This window comes from Chiloscyllium plagiosum, chromosome 48, assembly GCF_004010195.1.
Source record: "Chiloscyllium plagiosum isolate BGI_BamShark_2017 chromosome 48, ASM401019v2, whole genome shotgun sequence".
Lineage (NCBI taxonomy): Eukaryota > Metazoa > Chordata > Chondrichthyes > Orectolobiformes > Hemiscylliidae > Chiloscyllium > Chiloscyllium plagiosum.
Window position 1 is genome coordinate 7,192,092 of NC_057757.1, and position 12,999 is coordinate 7,205,090.

General features: G+C 44.3%; 1 non-coding gene across 1 annotated transcript; it reads right to left on the reverse strand.

Annotated features, from left to right (window-relative positions):
• Positions 1 to 11,053: 11,053 nt before the first annotated feature.
• trnaq-cug lies at positions 11,054 to 11,124 on the reverse strand. The gene has a single exon. It is a non-coding gene; the product is annotated as a tRNA-Gln (tRNA).
• Between the last annotated feature and the right edge of the window lie 1,875 nt (positions 11,125 to 12,999).

The window sequence follows — 12,999 nt, forward strand, 5'->3', positions numbered from 1 at the left end:
TGGATAGACAATGGCAAACATTAAAGAACACATAGATGAATTGCAACGATTGCTCATTTCTGTCCAGCATTAAAAAATGGGAAGGGTGACCTGATCGTTGCTAACAAGGAAAATCAGGGATCGTGTTTGACCCAAGGGACAGACAAATTTGCTAAATCAAAACTGACAATAGACCTGAGTATAGCTACTGTTTAGAATTCAGCAAAGGAGAACAAAGGGAATGATTAAGAGGGGGAAAATAGAGTACAAAAATAAGATTGCAGGAAACATATAAACTGATTGTAAAAGCTTCTTGTAGATCTGTGAAAAGTTAAAGGTTAGTGAAAATCAGTGTGGGTGCCTTAAAATCAGAAACAGGTAAATTAAAAGGGAATAAAGAGATGCCAGACCAATTAAATTCACATGGTTTTGCCATCAGAAAGGAGGATGCAAATAAGGTCCTAAATAATGCTCCACTAATCTGCAGGGAGTGGTCAAAAGAAGGAGCAGCAGCAGCAAAGTATAAAACTTGGGGCATATTGTCCCTTTGAAAAATGCTGGAGTGACGTCGCAGCAAAGCTGTGACCTGATTGGCTGGTAGGAAATCTGCAGTAAGTTTAAAAATGAACATAGAGGAGTTTTAGAAATTTATTAATTTATAAAAATATGAGTTAATTAAGTAAGTAAGTAGAGATGGCTGGACAAGGTGATGTGCTGTGGCTGTGTGATGTGGGAGCTGGCTGATCCCATTGTGAACTGCAGTGACCATATCTGCAGCAAGTGTTGGTTGCTGGAGGAACTCGGCTCAGAGTTGATGAGCTGGAATCTGAGCTGCAAACACTGAGGCACATCTGAAAGGAGGAAGAGTTACCTGGATGCTTTGTTTCAGGAGGCAGTCACACCTGGTAGATTAAGTAATTCAAATTCAGTCAGTGATCAGGGACAGCAGAGTGTGATTGCAAGTGAGGCAGGTAGGAGGATCCTGAGTTCAGGGATGGAGGAGCTTCAGCTCTTAATCTTGTCCAACAGGTAAGAGGTACCTGCTTCCTGTGTGGACGAGGAAAAGGGCTGCAGGGAGGATGAGACAGCTGACCACGGCACCAGAGTGCAGGTTGTCATTCAAGAGAAGGGAGCAAAAAACAACTGGTAGTTGTGGGGATTCTATAATTGGGGGATAGATAATATCCTTTGTAAGCGGATCGAGAGTCCTATATGGTGTGTTGTCTGTCCAGTGCCAGGGTGCAGGACATCTCTGACCAGCTTGAAAGGATATTGGAACAGGAGGGTGATGATCCAGTTGGTGTGGTTCACATTAGGACAAAACATAGGCAAGGCTAGGAAGGAGGACCTGTTTGGGAATTATCGAGCACTAGGAACAGAATTAAGGAACAGGTCCTCAAGGGTTTCAACTCCAGATTACTACCTGAACCACATGCAAATTGGCTCAGGGATAAGAAAATTTGGAAAGTGAACACATGGCTAAAGGAGTGGTGTGGGCAAGAGGGGGCATGGGGCATCAGTTTTAGAACAGAAAGGATCGTACCGATCGGACCGACTCCACCCGAACCAATCTGGAACTGGTATTCTAGCGAAAAGGATAAATAGGGTGGTCACTAGGACTTTAAACTAGAGAATCGGTGGGGGAAAGGAAAGGATAAACAACTGGAAGTTTGATGATAAATAAAAAAGTAAGCAGCAGGTCAGCATGTGTGCAGGAGGGTTTAACTACATGGCAGACTATGAAATAAGTAGAAAGGACTGATAACTCAGGAGATATTATTAGAGATGTTGGAAAATCATAATGAAGGTATGAAAACTAGCATAATGGCACTTTACCTGAATACTCGTAGCATTCATAACAAGGTCAATGAGTTAATGGCACAAATGATTGCTAATGAATGTGATTTTAGTAGTCATTATAGAGACATCATTACAGGATAGTCACAACTGGGAGTTAAACATCCAGGGGTGTCAGAGTATTCCGAAGGACAGACAGGAAGGGAGGTGGTGTAGCTCTGATATTCAAGGACGACATTAGGGTGATGCTCAGAGATTATATAGGTTCTGTAGAGAATAAGGTTGAATCCATTTGGCAATTAGAAACTCTAAGAGAAAAGCTCACTAATAGGCATAGTCTACAGGCACGAAATAATAACATCACATTGGGGAGGGCAATAAACAAAGAAATAACTAAATGCCTGTAAAAATGATATGGGAGTTATAAGGGGGGATTTTAATCTATATGTTGATTGGTAGAACCACATTGGTCAGAGTAGCCTTGAAGTGGAGTTCATTGAGTGTTTCTGTGATATCTTTTCTTGAACAGCATATAATGGAATTGACGAGGGAGCAAGCGATCCTAGATCTAGTCCTGTGTAATGAGACAGAAATAACTAATGACCTTATGGTTAGGGATCTTCTTGGAAGGAACGGTCACATGGTTGAATTTAAAATACAGATGGAGAGTGCAAAGATAAAATCCAATACCAGAGTCCTGTGCTTAAAAAAAGGGAGACTATAATAGGATGAGGGAGAAGTTGGCTAAAGTAGACTGGAAACAAAGAGTTTACGATGGGACAATTGATGAACAATGAAGGACTTTCAAAGCAAGTTTTCAAAATGCTCAGCAAAAGTATATTCCAGTGAAAAGGAAGGACTGCAAGAAAAGGGATAATCGACCATGGGTATCTAAGGAAAGAATCAAATTGAAAGACAGGGCATACAAAGTGGCCATGATCAGCAGGAAACTACAAGGTTGGGAAAGCTTTAAAGGTCAACAGAAAGCCATAAAAAGAGCTATAAAGTAAAGTAAGATAGAACATGAGAAAAAATTAGCTCAGAACAAAGACAGTAGCAAAACATTCTATAAATATATAAAATGAAAAAGAATGGCTAAAATAAACATTGGTCCTTTAGAGGATGAGAAGGAGCATTTAGTCATGGGATATGATGAAATGGCCGAGGCACTGAACAGTATTTTGTATCAGCATTCACAATGGAAGACACAAATAGAGTACAATGTTAATAAATGTGAAGTCATCCATTTTGGTTGGAATAACAGTCAAAAGGACTATTACTTGAATGGTAAAAATTGCTGCATGCTCCTGTGCAGAGGGACTTGGGTGTCCTTATGCATGAATCACAAGGTTGGGTCTGCAGGTACAAAAAGTAATTAAGGAGGCAAATGGAATTTTGTCCTTCATTGCGAAAGGGATTGAGTTTAAAAGCAGGGAGGTTATGATGCAGCTGGATAGGGCGTTGGTGAGGCCATACCTAGAGTATTGCGTGCAGTTTTGGTCTCATTACTTGAGAAAGGATGTACTGACACTAGAGGGGCTGCACAGGAAGTTCACTAGGTTGATTCCAGAGTTGTGAAGGGGGGGAATGTTAGCCTGATATCTGTAATGTAAAAATCAATGAGTCCATCGTAAAAGATTTCATAATTGAGCCTGTCACTTGGAAAACAGTGACAGGCTCGTCAACATACATTTATGAAAGGCAAATCATGTTATGGACCAGACCAGATCCTCTCAAAATGTGTTAAGGATAGTCCATTTTCTTATTTTAAAGGTATATGTGAAGTGCATGCTCCAGATGTGATGCAACTGGTCAAACACTCTACGTTAAGGACAAAACAATCTACTAAAACACTAAAATGCAAACGAAAGGAAGAGGAATTTAGCATAACTTAATGATTAAAAAATTTAAGCGACGAGAGCCAATGGATGTTATCTACCTGGATTTTCAAGAAGGCCTTTGACAAGGTACCGCACAGGAGCCTGATTAAGATAAGGGCCCATGGTGCTCCAGGCAAGGTGCTAGCATGGATAGAAACTGTTGCTGTTGGGCAAAAAGCAAAGAGTGGGGATAAAATGGGCCTTCTCAGGATGGCAGCTGGTGACACATGGTGTCGTGCAAGGCTCAGTGTTGGGACCACAACTCTTCACTTTATACATTAGATGGAAGAACTGAGGGAATTCTGGCTAGGTTTGCAGATGATACAAAGATGGTTAGAGGGCCAGGTAGCATTGAGGAGGAAGGGAGGCTGCAGAAGGATTTGGACAGGTTAGAAGAGTGAGCAAAGTGGCAGATGGAGTTCAACATGGGAAAGAGGGAGGTCATGCACTTTGGTAGGAAGAGTAGAGGCATGGACTATTTTCTAAATGGGGAGAAATTTCAGAAGCCTGAAATGCAAAGAGACTTGGGAGTTCTAGTTCAGGATTCTAGTTCAAATTTACCTTCAAGGTAAACTTGCAGGCTAGGTCAATCGTTCGGAAGGCAAATGTAATGATGGGATTTACTTCATGAGGACTTGAATATAAAAGCAGGGATGTACTCCTGAAGCTCTATAAGGCTCTGGTCACACCACATTTGGAACGTTTGAGGACGCTGGGTCTATACTCGACGAGAGCAGGTCCTAGACTCTCTGACCAATGGAAACATCTTCCCAACATCTATGCTGTCCAGGCCATTCAGTATTCTGGACGTTTCAATTAGATCCCCATATCCTTGTAAATTCCATCAATTATAAAACCAGAATCCTCAAACATTCCTCATATGTTAAGCTTTTCATGGGACCTTTCTCGTGAACTTCCTCTGAACATGCTCCAGGGCCAGTACATCCTTCCTGAGATATGGGGCCCAATACTGTGCATAATACTCCAAATATTGTCTGACCATAGCCTTATAAAGCTTCAGAAGTACATCCTTGCTTTAAAATTCAAGTCCTCTCAAAATAAATGACATCATTGTATTTGCCTTCCTAACTACTGACTCAATCTATAAGTTTACCTTGAGAGAATCCCAGACCAAATCTCCCAAGTGTCTTTGGACTTCAGACTTTCAAATCTTCTCTCCATTTAGAAAATAGCTCATGCCCCTATTCTTCCAACCAAAGCCATGCCCCTCATGATTTTATCACCATAGATAAGGTTACCTCTCAGAATCCTACACTCCAGTGAAAACGCCTCTCCGTATAACTCAAACCCTTTAATCCCAGTAACATCCTGGTAAATCTTTTCTGCACCCTTTATGTCCTTCCTACAGCAGAGTGATCAGAATTGCTCCAAATGTAGCCTCACCAACCTCCTATGGAGCAGTTATGGAGAAAGTTCAATCGATTATCACTTGGCACGGTTTCCACCAAGACATAGCTCACAACATCAATCCTGGGACTGCAACTGTTCACTCTGGGAAAGCTCAGAGATCTCTCCATCAGTGTTTTCAGGCTCATTCCCCATGTATTGTTTCCATCAAATTCCTGTTCACCACTTGGAATTAGCTCAAAGCCATTCTCATGTGTGATAGGGATAAATAAACCTCAGACAGGTGTGTCTCCAGATGCCCAATTCTCAAACCCACCCATCAGTCTGTTATGATCCCCACTGGGGTGGGTTGACATAATTCCATAAAAAAAGGGGAGGTGGAGGATCAAAGTGGAGGAAGATATCGGCCTCTTTCAATCCATCCCACCGGAGAAGGGAACATTGCGAGAATCTGGCTCAACTGCTTTAAGAAAGAGCGACCGGTGCTGCCCAATTTCTGGCGCCTACCTGCCGTTAACCGACCGACCCTTCGTTTTATTTCAATTGTCCAGATTTGCTCCAGGCCGAAGCCTCACCCCGCGATGGGAGATCGAAAAGCCACTCCGGCCTGATCCCCCAGACTCGACGTCGGCGGTTAAACCGAGAGGACCCCCGTGATTGTTCATCAGCCGCCCAAACCCGCTGTTATTATCAGCAGATTTCCCTCCCTTCACTCACCGCCATCTTGACCGTTAACCGCTGCCCTCGAGCCCACGTTCAAATTTGAAACCAACGGTCGTGTCACGTGCCCGTCACAAACGGCGGGAGCCGAACCGCCCGCGAGCTTCTCCCTCAGCTCCACTCTGTTCGTAAAAGCTCTTTCCCTGAAGGGCATTAGTGAGACAAATGGGCCTTTTACAACAAGGACTTACTCTAATGAGACTAGCTTACGATTCCAGATTTATAAATTGAATTTAAATTCTGACAGTCACCGTGATGGATTTGTACTCGTGTCCACGGAGAATTGTCGGTCTAGGGAGACCACCACTACACTGTCATCTCCTCATCAGAGCAACAAGAGTAGGCCATTCAGCCCCTTGACGGTTTTTAAGGCTGAGGTGGATAGTTTCTTGTCAGGTAGGGGTATTAAGAAGGATGGAAATGTACAGTTTAAAACGTAAACAGTTCAGCCACAAACTTTTTTTTGAAGGGCAGACTGGCTTGAGGGACCGAATGGCCAACTTCTATTTCATAAGGTGTTGAGAGCGTGACAACTCCACTGTCAAGCTCCCTAAGTTATTTCTGAACATGGCTTTGTCCGGAGGATCACTGAAGATGTTACCTAATAGGATGACAAAGCGTCTGAAAATGAACCTTCCAGCTCAGCGAACAAACCTACATCCAGAACCTCAACCTGAGCTACAAATCTTCTCAAAACTCAATATTTCTGAACATGTCCCAAACACAACTAATCACAATAAGCTATTTACTTTTTGCAGAGCAAACTGGGCGATTACAAACAGAAGTACTTCACTGAAGAGGAGGTGCAGACCATAATTGGGAAATTTCAGGAAGAATTGAAGAAAATTGATTGTGTGATCCAAGAATATGATGAGAACCTGGTCCTGAAATATGAATACGTGTGTCCTGAGAACATTGAGAATAGCATCACCATTGATGGGCAGAGCAGTCTTTCCTTGTGGACAATTTGGTCAGTGGTTATCTACCGATGTAAGATGGGTAGCACTGAGACAACTTTCCTGGCTCTGCACATGATAAAAGGTAGTTTCTCAAGGCATACTCGGATTAATTAATCGTTTCAGCTATGTTGGAAATAATCATTGCAATACTAAAGTCTGCTCCTTTACCCATAACCTTGGTCTAGTTTTGTCGCATGATTAGATTTATTTACAGCAATGTGATTTTTGCTGTTGAAGTGTTCAGTTAAAAAACTCACTGAAATATGTGACATTTTATTCCCACGATAAAGACACAACTTTTACTTCGCTTGACATCTTTTTAAAGTATTTTTCCACGTTACTGCAAGCGAACAGGCAAAGAAAGGGATCTGCAAATGAGATATTGGTGACTCTGGAATGAGTGTGGAGTTGCATGTGAAAATGGACGCATGGGTGGCTGTGGTGTGTTGCAGAGAGATTGTACCCGATGCTCTGTGAGAGTCACCAGTAGACGTCAGGAATTCCTCAAGAAGTTAAACTTTTATTTGCAAACAAAAGCTGTGACAATCATAAAACGGCTTCCCGATTCTTGGGGCTTGTTACTTTTTATACTTTTCTAGTTGCCGTGCTTATCTGGTGTAATTGGAATAACCAATCATGTTAACTTGTATTGTCTTTCTAAACCAGTCATCTTCTGCCACAATGGTCGTCTACTTTACACCTAACCTATCATATTATACCACCATTGTCTTTACCATTTGCTCATTTATCACGTGATTTGACTAACCTATCATATTGTGCTACTAATATTTTCAGCCTGTGTTCATCTGTTGCTCATCTGTCACATGATTCTATGTATTGCTCCATTAATTTAATTACACAACTATCATATTAATTTCTATAGATTTTGTTGGTGACTCAGGAGTCACAGGTTATAAATCCCTGATACAAGAGAAAGAGTTGTTCACTTTTATGAAATTCAAAAACTCCCTTGTGCAGGAATGCATGATGCTCTCAAGTAGCTGTACAAGACCAGGCAGCATGTCCCGACTGAACCTGTTCATGCTGTGATGATGCCATGTTCTACAGGCTGGAAGTTCCTTTTACTCATGGGACATGGGTGTCCCTGGCTGGACCACTATTTATTGCCTGTCCCTAACTGCCCTTGAGAGGGTGGTGGTGAGCTGTCTTATTGAGCTGCTTCAGTCCACATTCTGACCCATGATGCCCGTGGGGGGGGGGGGAATTCCAGGATTTTGACCCAGCGATAATGAAGGAACGGCCGATTATATTTCCAGCTCAGGATGGTGAGTGGCTTGGAGGTAAACCTGCAGGTGGTGATGTTCTCATGTATCTGCTGCCCTTGTCTGTCCAGATGGAAATAGTTGTGGGTTTGGAAGGGGCTGGAAAGAACGTTTGGTGATCAACCCCACTTGATGGGCCGAAGGGCCTGTCCTGTACTGTATGATTTGATTCAGGCGTTCAGCGCCGTTGAAGGCGCAGGATGGGTAGAAGCTGTTGCCACTGGTGGAAGAATCGGGCACTGAGCGGGCACCAGATCGAGGGTGATTGGCAGAAGAAGCAAAGTTGCCAGGAAAGGAAAGCCTTGAAGCATAATGATTGGTTGAGGTCTGGACTGAGAGAGGCAGGGTCAATAGACATGTTTAGAAGACACATTGAATGTGCACAGAGTGGGGGCAAAGGCGCTAAAATGACACACGAAGACGTGACCACACATGGAGCAGGGGCAGGCATGAGGAACTGTGTGGCCTCTTTCTGTGCTGTTACAATCCCATGATTCTGTCCGCCTCCATGGTTGGTGGGGCCAGTGTGTGTTGCGTAGCCTGTCCCTCGCCCTATCTTTGTTTCCTTTGTATTGGACCTGAAGTGCCAACCATAGCCAGTGAGCCCACATACCTTTGATTCCTCGGTAAATCTGCCCCCAGAATTATTCATTTTTAACCAACACGCACATTCCTATGGCCCAGTATTGTCTGGCCTCCTGGACCGTATCAGGGGAAGGATGTAGTTTAGTTTCTTTGCAAATATAGTCGCGAAAGAGACATCAAACTGCTTCCCAAACCAATCTGCGATTTCAAACACGTCATCCTCCAACTTGGGATCCTTGTACAGGCTGCCCCCTGCTGCTGGTCAAGGCAATTGCAATTGGAGCAGGTACTCACCTGGAAATACAAATCACACTCACGGAATCCCTAAGTGCGGAAGCAGGCCATTCAGTCTCTCCACTGACCATCCAAAGACTATCCCACTTCGCTACCCTATCCCTGCAGCTAACCCACACAATCCCTGAATACTATGGGTCAGTTTAGCATGACCAGTCTGCCTTAACCCACACATCTTCAGACCATGGAATGAAACCCACACTAACACAGGGAGATTGTATGATCCCCATTCTGCCTGAGGGTGGAATTGAACCCAGGTCCTTGGTGCTACAAGCCAACAATGCTAACCACTAAGCCACCGTACCACTTATATCAACTGGAGCTACATTGAGATTGATGGCTGTCACACTCTCTCTTCACAGAGTAGCAATGCCCCGGGGCCCTTTGGATGCTGCTGACCAAGTATTGCCCTATGGTGGAAACAAGAGCCAAGAGAATGAAGGTGGGGGAATTATAATCATTTGAGTTGAGACAGGAGAAACTGCCTGACTTGGAATATTGACTGGGACCATAAGAAGATGCTAGGCCATGTCTGAAACTTAAAATCTTCCTTCTCGATGGGAGAAGCCTCAATGCAACGACATGAAGATACATACTCACCCATCACTTCGTTTTAATTCATTCATGAGATGTAGGCCAAGACCAGAACTCATGACTCTGGAGCGTAAGCCTGGATTACTACTGCCTGGCCTTTAGGGGCAGTTTGCCAGGGTTGGAGGGAGGATGGGCCCTGAAGCTCACTATCTATGAGACCTTCCACACTATCCTCTGACAGGCTGATGGAGACCACATATAGCCTTGGCCCTTTCGGTCTCCTTTGCACAGCCCCATTCTCCTGGGAATGCAAAAAGACTTTGCGATGCTTGTGCCACGCTCCAGTGAGCCTTCAGGCCTGTGCCTATAGAGTGTCCCTCTTGCCAGCGGTTAACATCTCTCAACAGCTGTGAGGCAACCAATGGGTGCTGTAGTTCAATAATCCTCCCTTCCAACACTACCCGTACCTCCACCCTCCACTATCCCCATCCCTTCCCAAAACCTCTAACTAGGCCACTCCCTTCAGCATGTTGTGACAAATTGCCCTCAGCACTTGGGAAATACAATGGGCAGCCCAATGTTTGAGGCACTTAGAGTCATAGAGATGTTAAGCATGGAAACAGACCCCATGCTGACCAGATATCTTGAACTAAACCAGTCCCATTTACCAGGATTTGGCCCCTATCCCTTTAAACACTTCCTATTCATATACCTGTACAGATACCTTTTAAATGCTGTCATTGATCCATCCTCCACCACTTCCTCTGGCAGCTTATTCCATACACGCACCACCCTCTGTGTGAAAAGGTTACCTCATAGGTCCCTTTTAAATTAGTGCCCTTTCACCATAAACCCATGCCCTCTAGTTCTGGACTTCCCCACTCCAGGCAAAAGACCTTGTCTATTTACCTTCATGATTTTATCAATTGTTTCAAAGTCACCCCCCAGCCTATTCAGCCCCTCCCAATAGCTTCTATATTTCTGGAAGTTAGACACTCGCCCTTGCAGACTTTGAAAGGTCATTGAAGGGTCTTCTGCCACTCCAGCCAGATTCTTTCAATGACCCCGTGCCTGCTGTTGCCACCAACAATGCCACACTGCTCTGGCTGGGAAGTCAACCCCTTCCTATCTTGCATGAGAGGTGGGCGTGTTGCCTCTTACATGGATGTTATTCAGAGACATTGCCAACATTCCCTGTTAGCTGTGCAGCCCCTACGTTACTCACCATGCCAAAGCTTTACCTTCTCGTTTCAAGCATAGGGATTAGTGTAGGCCATACAAGCCTTCAGGTTTGCTCGACCATTCAATGGCTGATCTCACCTCTACATTAATGCTTATCCACCAACAATCTTTCACTACCTCTGTCATCAAAAGTTAATCGGCCTCTGTTTGAAAGATGTCGAAAGATCCCACATATGCTGCCTTTTGAGGAAGGGAATTCCAAAGATTCTCAGTTGAGTAGAATCAGATAATTGTGTGCAGTGCTGGAATCTACATTTATAGAAGGGATGTGATGGCCCTGGAGAGAACTAATCTGGCTCTGGAGCATTGCAAACACAGTTGCAAGGTGAAAATTTGCCCACTTTAATCCTGGGTGGGGCATTTGTGAAACCTGCAGCTTTTTCAAAGATGATCACTCACGCTGCCAGAAAGAAGTTTCCACCAAGATTTGAACTTGTATCTCTGGATTCAGAGTCCAGAGTGCTCACCATTACACCATGGAACTCAGAGGCTGGAGCTGCTTCAGGATCATTGCTCAAGGATGTTTGCCTCCTTTGTCAAGCGGGAAAACAGCAACGACAAGGATCACAACGGCAACTGTGGAGCTGCTGATCCAGCAGCTCATGCACTCGGTCTTTCACAAGTGCAACCACATTGTATTGGCCTGCTGCTCTGTAAAGCTGGTCATCCTCGCCTCTGAAATCCACTTTGCTGAAGCTTTCGAAACCAGGTCGAGCTGTGCCAGATATGCCAACCTGTCCACGAAACCTAGTTTCTCACCGGGAGCAGGACTGCTGTTGGCCATGAACAACTCTGAGCTGGGCTACTGCTCGCTAATCTCTCTCACTGGCAAACTTTCAAGCTGCTGGACAGTCGCCTCTCCAGCATTTCACTTTGGCTTCAGCTTTCTCACCTCACAGTTAGCCTTCTGATAAGTACAGCTGTAGTACAAGTCACACATCTGCAATACAGCTGCCTATTCAAACTGCGCTGCTGCCGTTTCTCTCCCTTACTAATGTCCATCACTGTGTCAGTGCCTTTAAGCAAAGTGAGATCTCAGACGGATTGTATTTAAGAACATCAATGTGGCATGTGTCTCATTCCAAATCCTACCTCCTTCTTGCTAGCTCTCTGTGTAACACTGAGGAGAGCTCCAAAAACACCACCACTTGATGGCAGCTTGTCTCTTCATGTTGTGTCCTTCTAAGAAAGCACACCCATAGTTCAGGCGAGAGCAGTAACAAGTTTAATACTCCACCTCAGGATTTGGATCATCCTGTGCTTCCCATTCTGCAGAAATGTGATGAGATTTAACTTGAAGATGCTAAAAGGACCATTTTTACACTTGTGGTGTGTTTGCATGTCCCATGTCCTTTGCATGTGACTTGAGTGTCCCAAAGTAAGTGACTGCTAGGGGAAGATAATTTGAGGAACAAAAATCAGAAATTGCTGGAAAAACTCAGCAGGTCTGGTAACATTTGTGGAGAGAAGGCAGAGTTAATGTTTCGGGTACAGTGACTTACTTCAGAACTAATTGTCCCTCGGAAGACGTTGGAATACATGCTGACAGTGTGGTGCAAGGAACGGGAGGGAGTAAACGATAGGTTGAGATGGAGTCCGGAGAGAGAGAGAAAAGCAGTTTGGGCAGACAAAGGAGTGGATAACAGTCAGCTGGAAGAATGAATAGCTGCTGGTTGGGACTGTCAGTTGTTGCAAACACTGTGATGACAGGGATTGGTGCATCACTGTTAGGGTAAGGATATGGGAGATAGTGATCTGGCCCTAAAATTATTGAACTCTATATTGAGTCCAGAAGGTTGCAACATTCCCAAGCAGAAAATGAGGTCTAGGTTTTCCAGCTTGCACTGAGCTTCACTGCAGAGATTTCAGCAAACTGAGCAGTTCAGTCATTTAATAAGGTGATGACTTACCTGCAGCTCAACTTTGCATACCTTTCTAAGTTCAGAAACCGGGAGTAATCTCTCCCATGGGGGAGAATGACACCAGCAAACTTGCGTTTGAGTGTATCAAGACACCAGGTCTCAGCAGCATTTCAGAGGATTCTGCTGGCATCTCTGGTAAAGGTAATCTTACTGGACCATTAGGGCTGCTCTCGCATTAGTGAGGGATTTTTAACTTTGTCCACCTAATCCAACACTGGTACCTCCTCATCATTAAAAGGAGAGAGGGTGAGACAACTGGTGATGCTTGAAAGTGAGGGTCACCAGACCTCAGTGAAAGGGAAGTTGAAAAGGAGAGCCCTTCCTGGGAAGCTCAGCTGGTGCAGTAATTGAACGCACACTGTTGGCATCCTCTGCATTACTGTCTGGCCAACTGAGCTAACTGGTCTCCCCACAAAGTGACACAGACTATGCAATT